Below are 27495 nucleotides of genomic sequence, written 5' to 3'. Positions count from 1 at the left end.
AACTTCCTCAATGTCCACAGTTTCAATTGGGACGTGATACCCGAGTAGCGATGGCGATTAGGAGTGGTAGTATTCATCTCAGCCATAGGTCGTTTTCGATTATTTCTCTATGTCACTCCCACCCTACTCTTCTTCTAGGGATGTTTTATCCCCAAAGTATTTCTCTCGAGATATTAAGTCCTAGGCCTATGTGTAGTACCAAGTTTGGTGGAAACTGCAGGTTTGCCAATAGTCGTTTGTCATTTTTAATCGTTTGGCTTCGCCGATATCTTGTCCGGCTCCATGGCTAAATGGTTAGAGTGCTGGCCTTTGGTCATAGGGGTCCCGGGTTCGATTCCCGGCAAGGTCAGGAATGTCACCCATCACTGGTTAATTTCGCTGGGACTGGGTGTATGTGTCGTCTTCATCATCATTTCATCCTCATCACGACGCGCATGTCGCCTACGTGCGTCAGATCGAAAGACCTGCACCTGGCGAACCGAACATGTCCTCGGACACTCCCGGCACTAAAAGCCATACGGCATTTCATTTTTGCCGATATCTTTAGGTAAAGATATTGCTCCTTAACTGTGTGCAACCCGCTAAGTACAGTCATTTAGTGATTTTAGGATTTCTAAAAAATCAATGAACTTAGAGCCCTATCAATGCTTGATGATTCACTGGTAGGCAACTGCGGAGAGTAGAACGGCTGGACAATTCTGTTTTTAGCATTTTTTTAAAGTTTATTACTATTATTATTATTATTATTATTATTATTATTATTATTATTATTATTATTATTAATGTCCTTGAACAAGCAGTTACTCATTATGATCCTAGGCAGTGGGCTATATTGTTTGGTTATACAGTAACTGCTATTTATGCGGTTAAGTTTACTTTTACGTATCTTTCACACCAGGTAGGCAAAGAGAAATATCCCTCCTGCCAGATGCCAGGTAAATTAATGCTGCTAAAACATCGAGCAAACCAATACATAACCACTGAACTTCCGTTGGCATGAACCTGATGACGTGCACTCATGTATCATATCAGTCCGCTTCCGACGTGAACGCCCCTACTGCACTCACGAATCCACTGCAACACAAACAGAACATATCGCTCGAAATGGCGCATTAAATTATAAAACACTTCACCTGTCCGCCACATTACCTTTAGGATAGAGAGGTGCGGCATTTCCAACGAATTTTCCTCTTTGTTAATAATGCAGTTGTGGTGGTCGTGGTGGTGGTAATCATTACGGTCTAAAGGGACTGAAAAACTGATGAGAGAAGATTACTCAGGACTGTAAACCTGGAATGAATAATGGACTGCTAAGGCCCCCGATAAATGGAGATCGATCTTCGACCCTACTCAACCCCGCTCGGATTTCATCTTCCGCGGAGTGTATGGGTTACAGAATGCTCACTAGGCACGGAAGAAGTGGCTCCGCGATGAATAATTGGGCCCTATGGCCTTCTTCATGCCTTTGCTGGCGGGACCTAGTGGTTACAGTGCACTATGTCTTCTGGTATTGGCTACTTTCATTGATCTGTCTCAGCTTTATCCTTGGCTTTGACAAAATGAAAGTGACTGAGGTGTGAGTGATGCTAGTAATACCATTCCTTCTGCAGCCAGTCCCTGCTATGAATGGTGTGAAGATATTTCTCATAGGGTCGGTTGGTGCATGCATTTCAGTGGGCTTGGCAGACTGATATGTAATAGCAGCTTCTGGCTCGGTGAGGAAAGCAACGGGAAACTACCTCACTCCTCATTTCCCTAGTACGCCTCTTCAGTGATGCCTAGGCCATCTATGACAGCTGATGGCGGAGCTGTTGAGGATCCAACCAGCCTTCGGGCTGAGGACTAAACATACATATACACATACATACATGGCCTTCTTCAAGCTGTGACTGTGGAGAAGAATATCAGACGATGCGACACATAACCTGAGAGGCCCACATCGAGCTTTCTCCGGAACTATCAACGACATTCTGCCAGCTTCAACAATGGCTACTGAGTGGCTGCAACAACTAGACATCCTATTTTAGTTTACGTTTTTCATTTGTCAATTTATGCATATAAGAGGGTTCGGGCTAAAGTCATTCCAACCATTATACTTCTTGCAGATACCAGCCCGATTGGAAAATGCGACATACATATGAAAGGACGAGGTGGGAACTACGTGTTTGGACATTGAAGAACACGCGAACATTGTGCCTCACACATTCTTTAGGGTAGAGGGCAGGACAATACTGGTTTCACGGTGCAAAATCATTGCAGCGAAGCACACCTCCTACATTACACCACAGCACACATACAGTTGACATTACAAAACTGGGTCTAAAGCCCCTGTAACGTTCACCATACACTGTCAACGACTGACGTTTCAGTTGCGGTTCGTATACCCTGGCCCAAAATGCATCGATGGCGATTATTCTTGACAGGAAGTGGTCGCCGTCCTGTTACCAGCGTGCGAGGTGGTGAGAGCATGTTGCATACCGCAACCACCGTTGAACTTCCGTCATTGCATGCGGTTCCCTCTATCGCAGCTCTGCCGGCAATATCCTGTGGATGCCTCTCAAACTCCAGTAGCGTCCATCGACGGTCTTTCTCCAGGAGCTGCTCGATGGCGTCACGTGTCACGTCGGTCCGCACACTGACAGATCGTCCTAAGCGCTGTTGATCACCGGTTGCCACACGTCCTTGCTGAAACTTTCCTACGCACCATGGGAGGGCATTATTCCCAAGGGCCTCCACCAATTTACTGTGACTTTCTCTCGTATTTCACCCCCCGGAGAAGGGCTATTTTGATGCTTGCGCGCTGCTCAACACGGGTTACTTCCATCTCGCAAGACGCTCGCACCACAACTGATTTCACAGCGCGCTCTGTGCTACTACCTACCAAAATCACAGAGCCATCTGTTGTTGTAAATACACACTATGCCTACATAGCTTCCACGCGACAAATAGCAGTTTGTGATCAGCTCACATATTTGCAAGGGGGGGAAAAAACCGTTGCAATGAATTTTGCCCCATCCCTCGCATATACAGGGTGAAGCGAAATTCGCGCACTCGGGCGTCGCAGCGCGACTCCTCACATGGCAGCAATAAAAATGTCTCTCACAAAAGTTGGTCCTGCGAGAATATCAGGCAGAAAAAGGACGTTGAAGAGTGGCAATTTAGCAACACTGTAACCACATGTAGGGCAACTACCTCTGTCAGCACGTATTATTCGTGCTGTACAGTTGGTGCAGTGGAAAGAGTTTTGGGTTACCATGCAGGAGGTCGAGGGGTCTATCCTGGGTTGAAGCGTATATTTTTTATTTCGTAAATGTAGTCCAGGTGGTACGGTATCTGGCAACTTAATCGTCAACAGTGATTGCAGCGGGTCCTCTAGACACCATTTGCACTTACATAGTACGATTCTAGAAATGGACGAAAATTCGTTTTCATTGGTCAGCTTTGAAAGAAACCCTTTCCACGTCGTGGGCGTGAATTCATTCGCACCACTTCATATACTAGATGCGAAACCTGTTTTCTTTGTACCCTCCTCCAATGGTCTCATAGATTAGTACCAACTATTTTCCTTGCTTCGTTCAGGTCCATTAGATTTCGTTAGGGCCTTACGTTACCAGTAGGCCTAGCAAAGTATTTGTTGTGTTCAGCGTTACAAAATGTTGTAAACTTAGGATACATGTGACCTAAGGTACGGTGTCTTGCTGTATTAGAGTATGTAATGTCCGATGGAAGCTAGCAAATAAAAAATGCGCCTCAACCCAGGATCGAACCCTAGACCTCCTACATGCTAACCCAAAACTCTATCCACTGCACCAACTGTACAGCACGGTTCAGATTTGCTGACACAGGTACTTACCGTACATGTGGTTACAGTGTTGCCAAATTGCTACTCTTCAACTTCCTTTTTCTGCCTGATATACTCGCAGGACCAACTTTTGTGAGAGACCTTTTTTTTTTTTTTTTTTTATTGTTGGCATGTGAGGAGTCGCACTGCGAAGCCCGAGTGTGCGAATTTTGCTTCATCCTGTATATGTTGCTTCATTTGTTTTTCCTTTTTACTTTTTGTTTTGTTACATATCGCTCTCCATTTCTATATTGCGTTTTCTATTTCCAAACCAAACGCCATGGCGCAACAGCCCCGAACGGCCATGGATTACCAAGCGACCGCTGCTGAGCCTGAAGGCCTGCAGATCATGAGGTGTCGTGTGGTCGGCACGACGAATCCACTCTGTCGTCACTCTTGGTTTTCTAGAACGGAGCCGCCATATCACCGTCAGACAGGGCCCTTAGGCTGCCTTCACACGTACCACTTTGCAACTGCAAAACGGTGGTTCTTGAGTGGTTCAGATGTGGTTACAATTGACCACTCTTAACCACAATTACGTGGTTCTTTGTGGTTATTTGAAATTTTTCAACCACTCTACACCCGTACGTCCACGCTACTGAAATGGATTTCGAGGAAGAGGCACAACTGTGGTTTTTGTTACGTCGACGAAGACGGCGTCATCGAAATAGAGTTTATTGGATTCATCATAATATAGAAAACAAAACAGAAATTTTTGGTTTTCAATTCGGTTCCTCTAAGGAGCAGTTGTATAGCCCCAATTTTTGTACCTCTTCAATAAAGTATTACGTACCAAAAGAATCACTTCCGTTCGCCATTCTGCAGCAGCACTAGTGCGGAAATACGTATCACCGGCTAGAAACGAAGGGAACGACTGAAGTGAACAGGTGTGCGCGAAGTTCGTAGCACTAACTCTGGCGTCTGGTTGGCGTGTAGTTGGTGTATCGCCCGTATGAATTGCGTTCGACAACTACCAGCAACGTTTTTGTGGGTGATATCGCCCACAGATTGCGACAGTGGTTGAACTTGACCGCAGTTTTTGGTACGTGTGAAAGCAATATTCCTTTTCCATAGGAGCTTGACGTCGGCCACAGCCACCCAGTGTGGTGTGGTTGTGGTGTGGTTGCAAAGTGGTACGTGTGAAGGCAGACTTACACACGAGTGTTTTTCTGCCGGTGTTGTCGACCGTAAAAAGTGGTTCATGTGTGGTCGGTTGTCACCGCTTTGCCGTTACCATATACCTACCTCCCTTTACAGACGAATGCTTTCTCGACCACACGTCAACAACATACTGTCGCCAGCTGTAGTGGATCCCGTCCACTGACCACAGCCCGACTGCAGCGCTCTCCTTTTTACACGGGCGACATGTCAGCCACACCGAGACAAAAAGTTGCCGCTGGACACTTATCATGATGCCGATATGGCGATCCAATTGGTAGTACCTCACTGGGAGAGTTCTTACACATTCTGAAGAACTGAAAAAACTTGTCGGAATGATTGCAAAGTTCGTAATATATAGAGAGAAACTGCCCAAACTGTAACCGGACTGGTTCTATTGTATATAACCACATTCTCCACGTTTCTTTTTCCTTTTTCTGCGTCATCGCGTGAGCGGAAATGATGATGATTCTTGTTAAAAGAGCCTAACATCTACGTCATCGGCCCCCTAATGGTATGAAATGAGACGAAATGTAATGACAATTTAAAATTCCAAAAGTCATCCACTAACCAGAATTTAAAATTTGATAATGATGAATGGATGAATATGAATATAAAATAATCAACGGATCGAACTCACAATATTAAAAGCTGCCTCTATGGATTAGTGGTAGAGTGTCAGCCTCCGGATCCCAAGATACCGGGTTCAAACCCGGCAGAGGTCATCGGATTTTTGAAGGGCAGAAAAAAGTCCATTCGACACAGCATGTCATACCTTGTCGGCATGTAAAAGATTTCGGGTGACACATTTGGTGTTTACCCCACAAAATTCATTAAATCTCCGTCAGCCACAGACGCCCAAGAGAGTTTCGGGTTTACTCGGTCTGCCATCTAGTGGGCCTAGAGTAAAACGAAACGTCGAAATTGACGAGCAGACAGCAAGATGGCGTCAAATTGTAATGTCTGCACAGGATAGCTGAGGCCATACGATTATTATTATTATTATTATTATTATTATTATTATTATTATTATTATTATTATTATTATTATTATTATTTAAGGCTAAAAATAATTCCAAAATCAAACCACTGACTAGAATTCAAAAAGACGACGTTGAACAATGATAATGAACTTAAAACCATCACTGGGTCCGGACCGCAATGCACCACCTTCCCAGAAACTAACGTAAAATTTTGGTGTATACACTGACCAAGGGGCTGCTTTCAAAGCACAATCCTGATTCTATTATGCTTGTTGTCTAAAGGGGTCCAAAATCCAGGTCAACGGCCCCTCACAACGATACTTATCGCTAGTAAAGTGGAACCATGGTATTTCTCATGTGGCGATACAAACCACAAGTAACGTACACTCATGGTGTTCCTCACAATGTGGTACTGCTCACAGGTAACCCAAACCTATGGTGTTTCTCACATAATGACGCCACTCATAGGCAACGCAAACCCACGGTGTTCCTCGCATAGTGGTACTAATCACAGGTACCCGTACTATCCCGTGGTGTACCTCACATAGTGAGTACTAATCACAGGCACCGCAGACCCACGGCGTCTCTCATATAGCGGTACTATTCACAGGCAACGCCCTGACCCGTGGTGTTCCTCATATTGTGGTACTGCTCACAGGTAACACAAACCTATGGTGTTTCTGACATAATGGCGCCACTCATAGGCAACGCAAACCCACGGTGTTCCTCGCATAGTGGTACTAATCACAGGTACCCGTACTATCCCGTGGTGTTCCTCACATAGTGAGTACTAATCACAGGCACCGCAGACCCACGGCGTCTCTCATGTAGCGATACAAATCACAAGTAACGTACACTCATGGTGTTCCTCACATTGTGGTACTGCTCACAGGTAACACAAACCTATGGTGTTTCTCACATAATGGCGCCACTCATAGGCAACGCAAGCCTATCGTGTTCATCACATAGTGGTACTAATCATATGGACCCGTACTATCCTGTGGTATTCCTCACAAAGTAGGTACTAATCACAGGCAACGCCCAGACCAGTGATTTCCTCAAAACACAGACCCATGACGTCCTCAACCAGAAGATGAAACACCCCAGCGAGGTTAACTTCTATTTATCTCCTTGGGGTGTTCCAAACGTACCTGGACAGAGGGGAGCCTCCGTCATAGTGATACCCACAGACCCATGGTAGTCCTCACCGTGATACTAATCGCAAGAAAAGTCGACTCATGGTGCTCCTCACGTGATGGTACTAATCACAGGTAATCCCATGGTTCAAAATTAAACATTCCTTGGTCGCCTCTTACACGACAGGCACGCGTATTCTTTGTCTGCGTTCCCCCACCCACAGAGGGTTGTGTGTTTGGTCCACGAGAGCTATTTTATTTCGCTCAAGTCCGCCGACAAGCCGGTTAGGATAAGCCTCCTCTTCAAAATTCATACTGAGAAGGACCGAAGTTCCACTTACCGAACGAAATTACTCCACACACAGTGAAGCTGGCCGGACCACATTTTGACGCTGGCCTAGCTATCAAGTGTGGTCATACTGAACTAGAGACGTGATCAGGCCAGCGACAGAGAAGCGTATTTTTGTAGTAGACAACATCAGGAAAACGCTCGTGTGTAAGGGCCCATAGCTCCTAAATTTTATTCTATTAGACTGAGTGGACCTCGAACCAGCCTTGAGATCCATGTAAAAATCCCTGACCTGGCCAGCAGCGTCTGGTTATATTCTCCGGCTCGGGGACAGGGTATCTGTGCTCGTCTCAGTACGAACAGCTTTACGACACAATAGGGTTGGCGTCAGGAAGGGGATCCGTCCGCAAAACAGTGCCAAACCACACATTACATACAGTTCGCACCCGCAACCCTACCAGGGAGTGGGAAAAGAGGCAGAAAAAGAGGAAGAAGGAAAAAATTGAGTATTCTATTATACGACCACCCAATTTAAGGAAGGGAAAAACAATGAGAGCATGATATTGGCTAAAGACAGAAGATGTTCAAACTCTTGAGTCTTGAATCCTTGCATGAAAGGATCCTAAGTTAAATTACTTTTCTGTGCGTCAGCCGACTTACATAAATAATGCCAGCATTACGCATACAATCAAATTCTTACAGAAACATTGCCTGTGGTTACTAATGCACTGATTAAAATCCTACAAAACACAACACACACACACAGTGTACATTTCAGTTGCCACAGGAGAGGAAAGAACTGCTAATGGATGCTACAACACCGAGCGGCATTAATCAGATCTGTGAGTGGCACTGCCACTAAGTACGGTGCATAATATACAGCTGTCCACACAAGACTAGCCCCGCCTTTCATACCTTGAATGCGATTTGTTACTCCCGAAACAGTTCACATCCAAAACACTTCAAAAGAGCAAAATTAACTCCTCAAAGAAGAAAATACGACTCGATTAGGAGATGGGGTCAGCATTTACTAGACAGCAGTCCAAAGGGATACTTATCCCTGTGTATTTCCTCTGAAAACAAAAGTCAACACCAGCATCGAGTAACATTAAGAGGTGCAATACTAACCTAACTTAATACGATAATCTGCGACAGTAACAGGAATGTTCTACAAACTGTACAGCATTAAATCGGAAGGACGTGGGTTCGAAATCGTAAAATTTAAGAAACGAAATTTCCACTTCCGGAGGTGCACATGGCCCTGAGGTTCACTCAGCCTACACCAAAAATGAGTACCAGGTTAATTCGTGGTGGCAAAGGCGGCGGGGCGTAGAGCTAACCACTCTGCCCCATCAAGTGCCGAGGTTACGGATAGTGGAAGCCTTTACCTTCCACCCCTCCAAGGGAGTTCATGGCCTGTACGGAGATGACTTTGCTTTTGCTTTTGCAGTATTAAATATGCACCGTCATTTTTTCTTTCAATTCAATAATTCTCAAGAAATATTTTCAAATCTTGTCAAAGACTTTTTCAACCTTTGGCACAATTTGAAAAGATTTGGCAAGGTTTGATAGAAATTTCCTTTCAAAATGGAGGAAATGCAAGCAGCAGTTATGGTTGTTGGACTAGCAGTGGGATATAGTATTGAAACGAAGAGAAACGTACAATAAAACATAATTTACACGAGGAAAAGATTAGGTGGTCACCGTCAACATAATCTTTGCAATGTATTTACTGCCATAACAAACATCATATACGTAAGTTATGTTGCATTTACTCACATGAATCGAACAAAAATTATAGCAATGCAATGGAAACTAATTTAATTTTAATTTCGTGTGGCTATTCCTAGCCGAGTGCAGCCCTTGTAAGGCAGACTCTCCGATGAGTGTGGGCGGCATCTGCCACGTGTAGGTAACTGCGCGTTACTGCAATGGAGGATAGTGTTATGTGTGAGTTGCAGGGGTGTTGAGGACAGCACAAACTCCAGTCCCCGAGCCACTGGAATTAACCAATGAAGGTTAAAATCCCCGACCCGGCCGGGAATCGAAGCCGGGACACTCTGAACCGAAGGCCAGTACGCTGACAATTCAGCCAACGAGTCGGACAATGGGAATTGATTTCTTATTACATGTAAATATGATAATAATAATAATAATAATAATAATAATAATAATAATAATAATAATAATATGTGTGAAGATCGTCATAAATTGAACATTCCTGATAGTGTTTGCTGTACGGTTACACACATAAAACTGTCCACTTCCTTGAGATGTTTATTTGTAGTCTCCTCGTACGCTGCCCGCTAAATATAGGCAGAGATGTGCCTCATAATTAATACACACAAAACATCTCTCGGTCATGAAGACGAAGCCATTCTTGTTGTTTTTCTTTCCAGCAATCCCAGTATGCTTAGCTCGCACCGTTAATACTCGAATTCCATTGGTCAACCGTGTCCAAGACTTGGCAATTCTTTGACCGATTAGAGCATGTTCTAATTCACTTTCAAAAGTTCTGAAGACTTCTCAAATATTGCAAAGTGATTTGACAAAGTTCAATAGTCTTGTGAAGTATTGAAAATTATTTTGATGTCTTTAATTTGACAAAAATTTGATACTGTACAACAAGCTTTAAGTCTAACTGCCTTTGTGTGATCAGAATATATGAACGTTTTTTAAAGACGATAGGACTTGAAGTGAAAGAAGCTTACAATAGAATTTAGAGGAAATATATATGTATTCAGCATATGGCTAATCACATCACGAACTTGTAACTTATAAACCTAAACTAATTAAGTTTTTACCCACTTAACAGCGCTCAGGAAGATCACAGACATCTAGATCGCAAATGTGTTGCAGTACAAATGGACAGTTTGTAAGTTGGAAAAGGCCGATGAGGTTATACATCAAACAACATTAAAATGTAGTATGTTACAATACGGTCCGTACACCGAGAGAGTTGGCCGTGTGGTTAGGGGCACGTAGCTGTGAGCTTGCATTCGGGAGATAGTGGGTTCGAATCCCAGTGTCGGAAGCCCTGAAGATAGTTTTCCGTGGTTTCCCATTTTCACACCAGGAAAGTGCTGGAGCTGTACCTTAATTAACGCTACCTTCCCACTCCTATCCCATCGTCGCCATAATACGTACCTGTGCCGGTGCGACGTAAAGCAACTTGTAATAAAAAATAAATAAAAAAAACGGTCAGTCTACTCAATATAAATTATTTTAAAACCGTTCACAAGACAAACTTAAAAGTTATACATCCAGCAATATGACTGCCGCCTGTAACAGGCACCATGCCTTCCTACTGAGTAGCGCAACCTACTTATGTTCAACTAGTGTTTACAAGACGTGCTTAATGGCATTTGTCCAGTAACATGGCCGTTGTCTGCAACAGGCATCACACACTCAGCAGCATTGAGTACACCAACGGGTAACCTAAAGAGATCACAGAACAAAATAAGAGATAGCAGATTTGTCTGATTTTCGTCTCCCCATTCCAAGCAACGCCGGAGAGACGAAAAAACTTGAGTGAAAAATCGTCTCTTAATGCAGGTTTTTGAACATTCGTAATGTGGAATAAAATTAGTATAAAAGTGAAGGTTATGTTCGTTTTGAAATGTTTTTATGGCAATCGTAGGCTTATCAGCACACAGATTGGTTTACAATGATGATGAAAGTCCAGCTCCATGGCTAAATGGTTAGCGTACTGGCCTTTGGTCACAGGGGTCCCGTGTTCGATTCCCGGTAGGGTTGGGAATTTTAATCATCATTGGTTAATTTCTCATCATCATTTCGTCCTCATCACGACGTGCAGGTCGCCTACGGGAGTCATATCGAAAGACCTGCATCTGGCGAGCCGAACATGTCCTCGGACACTCCCGGCACTAAAAGCCATACGGCATTTCATTTCATGATGATGCTTGTTGATTAAATGGGCCTAACATCTAGGTCATCGGCCTCAAATGGTACGAAATGTTATGACAATTTAAAAATCCATCATCTTCCACTGACCAGAATTCGAAAACGTGAGGACGAAGAATGAATGGATGGATATGAAGTTAAAACAATCAGTGGATCCGACCCGCAATGCCCTACATTCCCAGAAACTAGCGTTAAACAATAGTATTACTGACCAAGGGACTGCTTATAAAGCACAATACTGAATCGATGATGCTTGTAGTCGACACGGGTCCAAAATCCAGGTCATCGGCCCCTCATCATGGTACCTATCGCTCGGAAAGTAGAACAATGCTATTTGTCATGTTGCGGTACTAATCGAAAGTAGCGTAGACTCGCGTTATACGACACATTATGGCGCTATTCACAGGTAATGTAATGAGCACATATAACGCAGACCTATGGTGTTTCGCACAAACCTATGGCGCTCCTCACGTAAGTGGACTAACCACAGGGACTCGCACTATTATCCCGTGGTGTTCCTCACATAGTGGGTACTAAGCATAGGCAAGGCGAAACCATGGTGTCGCTCATATAGGGGTACGAATCACAGGTACTGCAAAATGCATCCTGAGCCACACACTGTCGCTACTAATCACAAACCTATTGTGTATCTAACATAGTGGTACTACGCGCAAGTAAAAGCGACCCATGGTATTCCCTGCGTGATGGTACTAATTACAAGTAGTCTCATGGTTCTAATACAATCATCCCTTGGTTGCCCCTTTTAGTCGCAGGGGATACTGTGGGTGTATTCTTCGTCTGCGTCCCCCACCCACACGGGATTGTGTGTTTGGTCCGCGAGAGGTATTTTATTTCCCTCAAGTTCGCCGGCAAGCCTTAGGACCCCCTATCCGCCACCTGGAACGCGCCACGTGGGAGTATCACCTTTTCCCCTGCTACACCATCGTAGTAGGTTCGTGGCAGACTGGTTTAAAGCAATCAACGATATTCAATCGAATGCCCTGCTATGAGGTAAAATAATAATAATAGCGTGCGGGCTCCGAAGAGTCACTTTCGAGTTGACGCCGTATAGGCGACCTGCGTGTCAGTGAGGATGCGGCCCTTCCCAGAATGAATTATAATGCTGAAGACTGAGATGTTCCTGACTCTCTTAATAAATTTACAAACATATAAATCTGCATTTAACTTGAAAAATCTGAATATCTGCATTTAAAATGGAAATTATAAAAATTAACATTCATTAAATAAAATACACACACGTCGGACCTTGTACTCACACTTACTTGTTACCTGCTTACTTACACATACGTTATTTGAAGGGCGCCAGCTGTCACTCAGTACAGCAATAATAGAATGAGACTCTTGACTATCTCTAGGGTGTGGGGTAATAAGCTTACTTTTGACAACATACCATATAAGTTCTGGGAAAAGGAGATTGGCGTTCGGTTTCCCCATTAATTTTGAGGTTAAGATATTTTACTGTTAATGAAATAAAACTATGAATTCGTTTGATAGAACAATATATATTCTTTAAATAATATATCAAAAAATAGTGAGTCTTGTTGCGATAAAACAGATGAGAATATGAAATTAAGACATTGCAACTGAAAGAAACTAGGCATGAATTTGAATTCTTCTTGACCGGACATTTAACAATTTATACGAAATATTTCCCTCACTGATTCACTTGACTGTACCTTTAACACTTTGAGTGTAATTACGACGTAATCCATTGCTCTGGTGTTTACTGTAGATGTGTCACGCCTAACGTGGTGATACATCCTTGCGACTGCTTCTTCTCCATATCATCTGACTTCTTTGTAAGTCAATATGGTATGACCTCTTGGCAGGTCCAGGGTTGCCCTCTCTGACTCCTTGGTAAGCCTTGCGTCCGCGTCTTCCACTAAGTGACGGACCAACCATTTGGTCTCACTCTCTCAATGACCAATAATTAATGGCTCACTGAGTCTTCTCCATCTCTCGTTCACACTCGTTGGCTGACCACCTAAGGCCTCTTGATCTAGTAGACTACTTCACTGTACTGCATCCGTATAAGTAATGACTGACGCTACAATGTGCATCCACCTTATATAGACGTTGGTTGACACAACTACGTAATCTCCAGAAATAACAATGACATACTCCCACCTACGCGACAGATATTACAAACAGTGGTGAAACAGCCCCGCGGCGACTAACTCCGTGCGCGCATTGCTAAATAAATACGATGACGTAGCCATGGAGTGGCGATGACTTGGCAGAATCTCCACTGGTATAGCAATATAACAACGTCACTTCCAATCTCTGATATATACAACAATTCTCACTGTACAGGTGTTTAATGATAATCTACACATACGTATATATGCATACATCTAAGTGCAATCTTGCAAGCAACAGGCAATTGCAAAATTGAATAAAACGGATAATTACAATAATAGTACCAATATCACAGATAAAATAATAATAATACTGACATAATAATAATAATAATAATAATAATAATAATAATAATAATAATAATAATAATAATAATAATAATAATAATAATAATTGTACCGGGCGGTACACCTCCACGCCGCTAATTTAAAATGTGCGCCTGTTGAAACTCCTCTGCTGGAGGAAGTCTGAACTTTATGGACAGTATTAATTTTCTACTTTCTCAGAAGATGTCACTACCTGTAAATTTTGGAGTTTTAGAACTGTGTCATTTTTGATGTGTTTTTGTTTTGCTTGAAGTAAGAAGTGTGAACTTTCTCTTCTAGAGGACACTACTGAAGAACTACAATAGTGCACCCTAGCGCGAAGAAAAAGAACTGTTCTTTGGAGAAAATTTTATTTCAAAAGTTGGTTTCTGGTTAAATTTCTTTCTGTTATTGTTTAAGTTGGCTGTATACCCCTCTTTTTCCCCTTGTTTTAGATTTATCCAATCCCGAATTTCTTTGAGTAATTTCCGACCAATCCGATGTATCTTCCCCCAACTTGGATATGTTTCTGTACCCTAGCCAATAAAGTGATTGTGGGCGGGTGTTCTCTTCCCTAAAACGCCTAGAACCTTCCGCGAGAGTATTTAAACTGCTGATTTTTGGGTCTCTGCGCCACTTCTGTTCCATCTTTCAGTGTGTAAAGTACATAGCAGGGGGCGGGAAGCGCCTCTTTCTTCTCCTGCTGTTCAACACCAGGTAATGGCCTCTTAATAACTTCTTTTCTTGCTAGGTCGGCAGTTTAACACTCGGGGCAGGTTCGAAGCGTTTAGACCATGTAACCTTTTCCTAAAATGTAACCAATCTTTTCATCTATTCTTTTTTAAAGCTGCATATTGGGATAGAGAGTGCTAACCCTCTCGAGCTCCCACTCACATTGTTTTGAGGTGAACTTATTTTCTCAACCTATTCTTCGTTAACGTAAAACAAATTGCTCTCTTCTAAATTCACCTCTGTAGTATGGGATTAGCCCTTGCATTAGTGGCCTAGAGCCAGATTAGGTTTTAAAAACAAGTGTATTAGGAGTGCAGATCGCCTCCTCTCAAATTGTTATTTTAGAGGTCATGCAATTGCCCCTTTTCATTTAATAGACCTCAGTAGGTTGGGTATTTTACCCCTGTGTCTATGTCCAGTGAGGACAACTCGAAGGTGGAGTTTGGTGTGGCCTTTGAGAGGCTTAAAGTTGAGAGCGAGTGGCTCTTTTGAAAATTGAGTGTTGTATGCCTCGTGGAGGCTTTTCAGTGTTATTTGGAGCAAGGGCTCCTAGGCATGAATGGGATTTTCTGCCCCTATGTTGAAACTTGTGTCTGGGGTAAAACTGAGCTGATTGCCCAAGCATTGTGAAGTCAGGGCGCGAAGCCCAAATCCTGTAAATATTGTAACTACCCTTTGGACTTGCTACTTTGTACCTGCCATGCTTGTTATTTCTTTGTTTTTGAAAAGAAAATATAACCTTGTTAAATTTTACATTAACTTTGATTCCGTAGTTTGAGACCCGTTCACGCCCGCACCTTCTTTCACCTCTACCTACCACTAAAACACGGTAACAATAATAATAATAATACAGATAAAATCATACAATAATAAAAATACAGATATCATCTTGTAACGGGATTTGAACCGTTACAAGACGGCACACACACGCTGAGCCACTAGAAGTAACCAATAAAGGTTAAAATCCCCGACCCAGTCCGCCATGGGGTCGGACATGAGGTGCAACGTTAGCCTACAACGAAAAGACAAGAGCAGATCGTTCAGACGATGAAACTGCGGATACTCAGAAGGTCCCTGAAAGTCATGCATGTTGACCATGTATCAAGAGCGACACCGTGAGTCACCCTGAAACAGGACAGAGACAGAAGAGAGGCCGAGCTAGCATGGGAATGCGGTCATACGTGAAGCAGAGTCGAAAGCGAGACGGGCACTCACTATCAGCCCAGTCGGATGTTGACCCTAAGGACGACCGAAGACACAGTAGATGGCGGACAGGATAGCTGTGGACAGCCTATTGGGCGAAATGAACGACAGCATGCAAAACGATGGTCCTTGCATCCTCGTGAGTTTTAATCTTTGTTTGTTAATAATATTAAAGAAAATGAAATGTCGTATGGCTTTTAGTGCCGGGATATTCCAGGACGGGTTCGGCTCGCCAGGTGCAGGTCTTTTTTATTTGACTCCCGTAGGCGACCTGCGCATCGTGATGAGAATGAAATGATGATGAAGACAGCACAAACACCCAGCCCCCGGGCCATTCGAATTAACCAATGACGGTTAAAATCCCCGACCCGGCCGGGAATTGAAGCCGAGACCCTCTGAACCGAAGGCCAGTACGCTGACCATTCAGCCAACGAGTCGGACAACAATAATAATAATAATAATAATAATAATAATAATAATAATAATAATAATAATAGTAATAGTAATCGCGATCAAGAAAATCACTTTCTATACACACATCAAACGAATGGATCAGAAAGGATAGCCAAAAGAGACTGTTCCCTGGTTTGATCACAGAAAACAGAAGTGTTCATAATGAAAATACAGGAGGCAAAGGATCTATCCGAAGAGAAAGGAAGAAGAATAAATATGTAATTCTCAGAAAAAGAACGGACGAATGAGTCAGCGAAAGAGAAAATAAAAGAAAAAGAAAAGATAAATTGAAGAAAGTTCTGTAACCGCAGTCCATAGTTGTCTGAAAATAATAATAATAATAATAATAATAATAATAATAATCTGTATTTACAAACATTCCTTCACTTGAAGGTTGCCAAAATGGACAAAGCATAGCGAAACAGTTAAATGTATAATTTAGGCTTACAATAACTTTGTTGATTAAATGTCCTTAAATTATAAGCAATGATTTCTGCGCAATGAAAGGGAACATCCCAGAGACACAGTTAACTGTACTAGAACGTTTAAATTAAATCTCGAGCTCCTACCATTAATGTTGCCCATTTTAGACGCCTCTTACGACAGGCAGGGGATTCCGTGGGTGTATTCTTCGTCTCCTCCCCCACCCACAGGTGGTAGACAGAGAGAAAACGGAAGAAGAAATAATGGATCCGCCACTTCGAAGAAAGAAGTAAGGGACGAAAAAAGGCAAGGGCCACGAATGCTCTAATATCGTCGGGGTCGGAAAAGAACAAGAGTTGACAAAGGGAGGTCGGACAGGATAGATGGCGGTGAGGAGCCTAGCACAAGTAGAAGCAATGCCAGGACTCAGCCAATGGCCCCGTGGTCGCCAACCCACGCTCCCAAATTGGAAGCCCCTGGTGCCGCTTTTAGTCGCCTCTTACAACAGGCAGGGGATACCATGGTTGTATTCGTCCCCCGTCCACAGGGGATTACAAGTCAAGGAGTGGAATATGTACTTACATAAGAATGCTGACCCTAGTGATGACAGGGAGAGGATATCGTGGTGTATTGTATTCTCCATCCAGAAGTAGTTCTTAGTCAATCTATTTTCCTTTTCAATTTCTTGCTATCCACACAACGATTTAGACCTCTAAACTTTCTACTTGCCGAATGCAATGCTCACTTTTCTGCCGTACAATATATCAAATGGGAGGATAACTTGCCTGAAGTAAAGATTCACTGACAGCACACGGCGGCCAGACTGATCCCTTGTGGCCCACTCGCCTACCCACGCTCCTTGTCGTCAGAGCCATTCCATCACGTTCAGCTCAAAAACCTACAACTCCGCCACCCACCTTCGTAACTGAATGAAATTTATGAATGGATAGCTTCATTACATCGATATGGAGACTAAAAAAAAAAAAAGACACTGGAATCACTAATTTGATTCACAATATTTTCAAAATACCTTTCGTATGAAATCCAAAGCATACTCCGCTAAGTATCTTAGTTCCCGAGACAAGTTCCCTGCGCTGATTATACAGGGTGAAGCCGGACTCCACCAACAAATTTTTGGAGGTTGTTCAGGGACACCTCCTGAGGAGATCAGAAGTCTTTCGTGGCTCGTTACAAAGTAATAATGAAATTACTATTTATTCGGTTTGTTACCACAGACATCCTCCTTGTTTCTGCGAACATAACCTTATGTGCTGAAGTGCTGCAGCAGATTGTCTACTTGAAAAGTAAATTTAATAATATTATCTACAATCAAATACAGTGCACTGAAAAAGACGTCAGACAAGGAATAGGAAATCATTCAACTCCCCTCACAACCAGGTAAATAGTCGTGCGCTCCATGCCAGGTGCTGTGCAGATCACAGCTCAGCAAGAATTTCTAAGCTTTTTGCCAGAAAGCACGAAATCTTCCTTTTGCGCATGCGTGCCCAACTTTTCCGATGTGCTGTGGAAACAATAGCCAAGACTGCCAAGACATCACTTCACAGCGAGTCATCGTTCGACCACAGAGAGGCAGCACTTGTCACACTTGCATTTCGATCGAAATCAGAACGTGGCAGGTGACTCAGACGTAGTATTTAAGAGAGGGGATCGCTCAAAGCAAGCAAACGGGAAAACAAAATAATGTAGAGGAAGCCATCAGCTGTTTCCGCCAAGTCTTTTAATACTCCCAAATTGCCTATTTCATAGCCACATTCGTAAGTCGATGAACTATAAAAATTGTACTTGTTATGTTCTCAAAATATGAGCCTCCGTGTGTCAGGCGGCAGCGCGCCGGCCTCTCACCGCTGGATACCGTGGTTCAAATCGCGGTTACTTCATGTGAGATTTGTGCTGGTCAAAGCGGAGACGGGACAGGTTTTTCTCCGGGTACTCCGGTTTTCCCTGTCATCTTTCATTCCAACACTCTCCACTATCATTTCATTTCGTGTCGTCCCAAAACTCACGAGTTTCAAAACTCACGAGTCTCAAAACTCACGAATTCCAGGAAAAGGATTTATAAGAGCAAGTTTCTCTACCTTGGCCAGTCTCAAAACTCACGAATTCCAGGAAGAGGATTAGTAAGAACAGGTTTCTCTACCTGAGCCAGTCTCAAAACTCACGAGCAGGGCCAGTTCTTCTTTGAATGGATAAATGTCCACCCTATTAGTGATGGGATAATGGAATACTTTTAATAATCCAATAACTTCTATCCGATTATTTAAATAATCGAATGAATAATCAAATCAAATAATGGAATGAGTTTCAAATATCATTCAGTTATATGCGCCATGAATAAATTTTTCTCTTTAAGTGTGTCGGGTAGATAATCGACTGAAATAAGCGAATAGATGAAATCTTACGAAAAATAGAAACACGCCTTTTTTTCCAAATGAATCTCCAAATGTTGAAACTAAATGAGTGAATTAACTGTCTTGATGTATATCTCTAAATAAAATTCCTTATTGAAGTAAATGCCGCCTTGGCCGCATAATGGATCTAAGGCCCAGTACTACCAACTGACAGTTTCTTTTTACTGACAGCGGGCAATATACCTACTTTAATTTGATGTCGTCCGGCTTTATTCATGAATAGTTAGCATGCTGGCCTTTGGTCCAAGGGGTCCAGGGGGTCCCGGGTTCGGTTTCTGGTCGGGTAGAAGATTTTAACTTCCATTAGTTAATTCCTATGGCTCGGGGACTGGGTGTTCGTGCCGTCTTCAGCATTAGACTTCACCTTAGGTAGGGCCTCATCTTCACAGGCGTGCAGATCGCCTGTACGGTGTCAACTCTAAAGACCTGCAGCAGACCTCCCCGGAGGCCACACGCCATTATTATAAATTTATGTGAAAGGGAAAAAATATATTATATTAGCTTTAAGACAACAGCAAAATAGCCTTTTTTTTTAAATTATAATTATACACTTCTGTCTCTTTCATTCACCACCCATTATTTTACCCCTGTGGGTTGGGGAGGCAGAATAACATCCACAGTACCCCCTGTTTGTCGTAAAAGGCGACTAAAAAGGGGCCCCAGGAGCTCTTAAATTATTTAAGAGAAGACTAGATAAACAACTGATAGGCAATCTGCTACCTGGGTGACTGCTCTAAATGCATATCAGTAGTGATTGGTTGATTGATTGACTGATTGAGCAAGAGAACGTGGGTTGGCCACCTCGGGGCCCTTTGCTGAATCCGGGCATTGCTTCCACCCACTTGTGGCAGTCTACTTGCTTTCATCTATCCTTAGTCAACTCTTGTTCTTTTCCGAACCCCGACGGTATTAGGTTTCCCGTTAAAACAGTAATAACCACCACCAAGTCCGGCTCCATGGCTAAATGGTTACCGTGCTGGCCTTTGGTCACAGAGGTCCCGGGTTCGATTGCCGGAAGGGTCAAGAATTTTAACCATCATTGGTTAATTCCGCTGGCACGGGGACTGGGTGTTATGTGTTGTATTCATCATTAGTTCATCCTCATTACGACGCGCAGGTCGCCTACGGGCATTGAATCAAAAGACCTGCACCTGGCGAGCCGAACACTCCCGGCACTAAAAGCCATACACCATTTCATTTTACAGTACCACCACCAACATTCATTGTTTTCAACCCTTACTGATTTGTATTGACCATTTACACTTTTTCTTGGCGTGGGAATATTTAGAAATTTCATGATCCGTATTGAAGTGGGATTACAATATTTAAAAATTAAGAGGGTTCCTCTTATTCAATACAAAATTTATTAATGTGAAAGAATCACATATCGTTCAAATGAGGTACTAGTTTCGGCACCAGATATGTGCCATCATCAGCCACAAAGTCAAATCGGGCAAACACAATAAAACCCTAAAACAATATACACACTATAACATCTGCATGGATGAATATGAAATATGACATTAAAGCAACTTTAAAAACACACTATAACATTTGCACAGATGAATATAAAATAACATATGGTAGATGAAGTTGTATTCCATTTTAAAATCCGTTAAAATGATGACTACGTTGTTGTATACCCATGGCGGTTTGTCCAGCTTATATATAACTTTAGTTTTCTAAAACCGTTAAATTATGCTGTGAGGTTTATTGTCATATGAAGTTGACACTATGTGTGTTCTGTAGTTTGGTTCCGGAAAATAAACGTAAACATGAACTTGGTAAGATCCAAAGAATTAATTCCCACTTCAATATGGGTTGAGGAACCTTGAGCAGCCTGAGTGATCGACGGACAGAGCTGGACTTTGTGGCTGATGATGGCACATATCTGGTGCCGAAACTAGTACCTCATTTGAACGATATGTGATTCTTTCACATTAATAAATATCTTTGTATTGAATAGGAGGAACCCTCTTAATTTTTAAATATTGGCGTGGGAAAGAACCAAAATCACTAAATATCACCATCATCATCGATCTGGAGTCTCTTTGAAGTCATTTAGCGAAATCATTTCAAAGATAGCGACCAACGACTTCGCCATATTTTATAGAAAATTCTGACGCATTTTAATTTACGACTTGAGAAATTTGGTGAGCCAAGTAGCCAATACTATAGCATTGCACTTCGCGTAACCGCGTGGGCGCGTGATGCAATATATTAATCTTTGCATTTTATGTAATAGCATCTGAGTGCACCACTCATTCATACGTGAGCAGCATGAGTTCGCTTTATTCTCGGAAAGCTTATCAGAGACCGTTCGTCCTACCCGTGCACTTCCTGTAAGGGGGTGGAGATAGGTGATTTTAATTTCCCTGTGATGAGATTGATGAGTTGATGACGTTAGGATTACTTTTCGTGCCATTATTTCGAAAGCGTTCACTATCTATTTGCCCCAGTCATTCGAATGGAATTTCAAATGAATAATCGAAAAAATAATCGAATCGAAGAAATACTGTAATTGAATAAACGAAAAATTAAGCAAATGGAGTAATAGAATAAAATTAAATAATCGAATAAGCGAATAATTTGTATTCGATTTTTCAATCACTACAACTTACGCACATAACGACTGTAGATATTTGAAAATTTAATCGGAATTGTGTGACAAGGTCCATTGTTAGCGCCAGCCGGAACTGCGTGCCCTCTTGTAATTGGCACCTCTCTCATCAAGAGGTGGGCCTGTCGTGTAGCCTCATACAAAATATACGCGACAGGGGGTTGAGAAACCCACGGATGCCATGGACCCGCGCGGATAACCGCACTCGGCCTTTCAAATGAAGGCCTAGTTCCATAAGCCGCTGTAAAGCTTTGTCATTTTCAATGAATTTTATTTTTATGTATTTTTGTATATATTTTTTTTACTATTTATATATTTCTGTCAATTGGTTTAGTATGCTTAATTTGGTTCAATTGGTCTTTTTTCACTATTTACATTACTTTTATCTACATATTTACATGATTAATTCAACAAGAAAAGATTTACTTTCTGTCTAACCCATCTTAAGGATGAAGGAAGTGACTCTCAGAAATGCACTTACATCTCTTGTCTCCTCATATTTTTTTGTGTTTCGTTCGATCCTCTTATCAAGTTGGTAGTATTTCTTTCTTCTTTTTAAACCCTCTAGGTTCAACTCAATCCTCATAATCTTCTTATCTGATTTCTCAGCTTCTTGCTTAAGCCCTTTTATGAAGTCTTTTATTCGAGGGTGAGGTCTTCCCAGAACATTGTTTATTTGGTGATTCCACCCCTCCACAGAATTGTTTGTTCTGTGTCTTCTGTTATAGCAGTTCCACGTTTCCACTGGAACTAGTGGATTTTGTAGCCAATGATCGACAAAAGATTCAAAAAATATCGTCAACATTTGGTCTTCGGGGGCGTTACTATGAATGTAGATCCACCCCTCGTCTACATCCTCAGGCGGCAGGAAGGCAAGTGCCGCACACATTGTAATTGTTTGTCGGACTTCCTGATTCGTTTTGTAGGCTTCAGTGAGGCCGACTTCCTGAACCTTTCGCCAGAGACTTTGATATAAATGGAAGAAGCATCCTTGCACTTTGATAGAAGGAATTTTTTTATTGCTTTGATAGCGGCTGCCTCAAAGTCGACGTTTATTTCATTTGGGTTCCATTCTGGGATCTCATGTTTTATGATATTAAATAATCTAGCGTATGTTCCCGTGGTCTTATTAGGGAGAAGAGCAAATATGACAGGTGTTATGTTTGTTTCCTCGCTGGTGCTTCCAAGATCAGCATGTATCGTATATAGCTGTGAAAACTGGCTGCTGCAACTTTTGAAAGTACCATCCATTAGAAATGTCCTATGCGCTTTAAGACATTCTCTTCCCTTTGCGCTTGAAAATACTAATATTCTTTCTCCATCCCTGTTGTCTGCAAGAAGAAATGTACTGCCATCGGTCATGCGTAGAGTGTCTTCATCTAAATTAATGTCGTTTCGATGTTTTGGCTCTTTTTGGACTCCCTGGGCTTTATTTCGGTGCCTGTAGAGTGATGATTTTACACTGAAAAATTGAGGTAACCTGGTGATAAATTCATATCCTCTTTGCTGCAAGGATTCAAATTCTTCTGTGTAGACCTGTAACAAAAAATATTATCCTTACCTTCTTGTACCTAACTTATAGTAATAACCAATAGTACCAAAATGTCTTAAGTACTCACTTACTCGGAACAAATATAATTTATAAACCATTTCTATTAATGCTTGTTGTTTAAAAGGGCCTAACACCTAGGTCATCGGCTCAATTTCTATTGAAACGACACATATAACAGGCTGTTAGCTACAATGCACGAGCAGACACGCGCGCGATTTTTAACGGTCTTTAATTTCGTCTGCGGACTCTTCAAAAATAAAAACGAGTGAGTTGGCCGCGAGTTCAGGGGCAAGCAACTGGGTTCGAACCCCTCTGTCGGCAGCCCTGAAGATGGTTTTCCGTGGTTTCCCATTTTCAGACCAGGCAAATGCTGGGGCTATACCCTAATTAAGGCCACAGCCGCTTCCTTCCCACTCCTAGTCCTTCCCTATTCTATCGTCGCCATAAGACCTATCTGTGTCGGTGCGACGTAACCAACTTGTAAAAAAAATGTTTAACTTACCTGTGTAACTGATGTTCCATGCTCTTCGCGAACTCGTTTCTTGGCCTGGCTGACTGCTTTGTACACATCGAGACTTGCTTCATCAGGTACACACTGGTGGACTGTTTCACTAAAAACACTATTGTCACTTGCAGTTATCACTTTACCGGCACACGCGGATGACAGTCTTTTATAGCAAAACCATACTGTTTCGCCCGACTTGTTCTCTCGTTGCTTGTAAAACCTATAACCATTGTACACTAATTTTTTTTTACCCTTTTGTGAAGAAATGAATTGCATGCTGTGCACTGTTCGATGGCACCAAGCAAAATAACTGAATAAAGATCAGTGTTACACTTTGGGAATTTGATCTTTGGTAGGATGATAATTTCCCGTTAATAATACATGGGAAATACCATTCTAAAAGTCGGTAGAAAAACACGGGTTGAAGGGAAGCGTGATTCATCGCGCAGATCGTCCCTCCTGCGGTCATCGCAAGCACCTGCTGTCCGGAGTCGTGAATTTTGAGACTCATTAGAATGTTTACTTTAGTGACCAGTTTGTATTCGTGAGTTTTGGGACTCATTAGAATGTTTACTTTAGCGACCAGTTTGTGTTCGTGAGTTTTGAGACTATTTGTTACTAATTTTAGCCCGTGAGTTTTGGGACTCGTGAGTTTTGAGACATAACCTTTCATTTCATCTGTTAGTCTTCTTTTTTTTCTATTTGCTTTACGTCGCACCGACACAGATAGGTCTTATGACGTCGATAGGATAGGAAACGCCTAGGAATGGGAAGAAAGCGGCCGAGGCCTTAATTAAGGTACAGCCCCAGCATTTGCCTGGTGTGAAAATGGGAAACCACGCCAGGCAAATCCTGGGGCTGTATCTTAATTAAGGCCACGGCCGCTTCCTTCCCATTCCTAGGAATCATTAATAATTAATCATTGCCCCAGAGGTGTGCGACAGGCTTCGGCAGCCGGCACGATTTCTATCCTCGCCGCAAGATGGGGGCTTCATTCATTCCATCTCAAAAAAAGAAGACCCAAATTAAATTTCCTTAGTTCTTGTTTTTGCCCTCACTTGTCTTTATAGTTTGTTCCCTGGAACCCCCTATCTTTCAGTCAAATATGCATCCTACTTACTAAACTTGATGAAATACGGTATTATTCCTTTTTTTAACATATTACGCTGAGATTAAATATTTCTGTTTGGTCTGTTGCTAATCCTGCAACATCAGTTTCCAGGAGTGTGGACAGTACATAGTACAAAGCACAGCAAATTATTCCAGCGGTCAAGTAAAGCAAAATATCACAGAACCACTTCATGTGATTCCTCTTTATCTAATCACACTCAAAAGAGAAATTAAAAATCATCAACAATGGAATTAAATATTGATAGAGGAGTCCAATGACTATAATATCGTCACTGACGTAATTATGTTCTATGATGATGATGATGATGATTATTATTATTATTATTATTATTATTATTATTATTATTATTATTATTATTATTATTGTTGTTGTTACGGAGTTATCCGTGGAAGTCAGAGGTGAAAGAAGGTGCGGGCTGGAATGGGTCTAATTACAAGTTCGAAAGATGAATTAAAATTTCAACAAAGGTTATATTTTCAAAACTTAACAATGGTGACATAGAATTTGAGCGTACAACAAATAACAACCAGTTAAATCAGGTACAATGCAACTTTACAAATTCTGGGCTACGAGCCCCAAAGTCTGAGCTCTCAGCTCACAACCACAAATTACCAAAGGGCAGACAACCCCTTCATTACATGGAGCTCTTGCTCCCGCTTAGTAATATCAAACCTCCTCGAGGCACCTTCCAAAATACCAGAAAGAGCTGACCTGCTCTCAATCTTACAAGCCTATTTAAGAGGCCATAACCTGACTTTACACTAACTGCCCTCAAGGCACATTTATAATGGCACAGGGGTACCTCGTACCCAATCTGCTGGGCCTTCTCAGGAAGGAAAACAAAACGTGTTAAATAAATGGCCAAAAATACAAAATTGAATGGAGGCGAGTACTTGCACTCCTACACTAAAGTTTTTTAAAACCTATGTGGCGCTAGGCCGATAATACAGGGGCTAATCACAAGCTAGGGAGGTGACTCGTATGAGAAACTATAATACATTAAGGAAGAGAAGAAACGATCACGAAAACGTAGTCACCTCAATTTCAAATGAAGGGGAGCTCGAGAGGGTAAAGCACTCGCTATCCCCGAATTAAAGTTCAAGAAAACTGAAGTTTACCAGGAAAAGGGTTTACATGTTTAATAGTTTACATATTAAAGGTTTCGAACCTTCCCCGGGAGTTAAACTGCTGAGCTAGCAAGAAATAAAGATGTTAAGAGGCCATTACCATGATAAAGAGCTGCTGCCTGGTGAACGGGGCGCTTACCGCCCCCTGCTACATATCCACACACTAAGCTAGATGTTACTGAAGTGGCCCGGAGACAAGAAAATCAGCAGTTTTTATACCCTCGCGGAAAATTCGAGACCTTTCAGGAATGAGTAGACACACCCACTCAATTTTTATTGGTTGACAAAGAGTTACACATGGAAATTCGAAGAAGAAGGCTATGATTGGAGGAAAATTAATTACAGAAATTACTGATTGGCTAAATTCAATACAGGCGGAAGGAAAGGATTAATATTGCCAACCTACAAACCACAGAACAAAATTTAGTAAGGACAAAACTTATGAATACAACATTTCTCCAAGAAGGTTCCTTCCTTTACACCAGAGTTCGTTATCATAGTTTTTGGTAGAGACATTTGTTAGAGAATGTCCACACTTTTTGATCAATGAAAAACAAAAGCAAATCAAAAACACACAGTGACATCTTCTGATAACCAGTAGAGTTATTTCAGTTGTTAAAGTTCCGGGTTTCTCCAGTAGAAAAGTTTCAATTGCCGCAAGATTTGAACTTGCGTCGTATAATTATTATTAATATTATTTTTACAAGTTGATTTACCTCGCACCGACAGAGATAGGTCTCCTATAGCGACGATGGGACAGGAAAGGGCTAGGAGTGGGAAGGAAACGGCTGTGGCCTTAATTAAGGTACAGTCCCCAGCATTTGCCTGGTGTAAAAATGGGAAACCACGGAAAACCATATTCAGGACTGCCGACAGTGGGGTTCGAACCCACTATCTCCCGAATACTGGATACTGGCCACACTTGAGCGACTGCGAAGCTCGGTTCAAGGTGTAGTTAAGATAATGCAGTGAGTTCGCGTTTGCCATACAACAGTACTTTGAAATATATGCGACTGTGATTGGTAGCGACTGTCGTTGTTTTGTAAGAAGGAAATAAGCAAGAACACCCCTAAACTCTGCCAAATCATAATTATCTTTGAATTCCATTTCTCTGCTCTACTTACGAACTTCACTACCATGGAACTCGCATGCTACGCGGCCAAAACACGCCCACACTTCATCAAGAGAATGTAAAGGTCCGCGATGTGATCAAGAAGGCTGTATCCATATATTAAGCCCATTAAATATGTAAAATATTCCCCTAAGTGCACGAAAGGGAGTTTCAACAAAATTGTCACGCGTAGGGCGTAGCCAACCGATATTTTGCGTGCTTGTGCCACATCACGCAAGTTTCTTTTTAACCCTAACCCTCGCCTTCCATCAGACGAAATTTCTAAAGAAGAGGCACACAGTGAGAGTTTTAATCAGAGAAGATCTAGAGTAAAACCCACCCTCCAGAGAAGAGCAGTGGTGGATGTTTTGATGAGTGCAGAAGCATCCCCTCCACCACTCTAAAATTACTT

Source organism: Anabrus simplex, chromosome 8 (genome assembly GCF_040414725.1).
Source record: "Anabrus simplex isolate iqAnaSimp1 chromosome 8, ASM4041472v1, whole genome shotgun sequence".
In the NCBI taxonomy this organism is placed as follows: domain Eukaryota; kingdom Metazoa; phylum Arthropoda; class Insecta; order Orthoptera; family Tettigoniidae; genus Anabrus; species Anabrus simplex.
Note: the sequence above shows the minus strand (reverse complement) of the source record.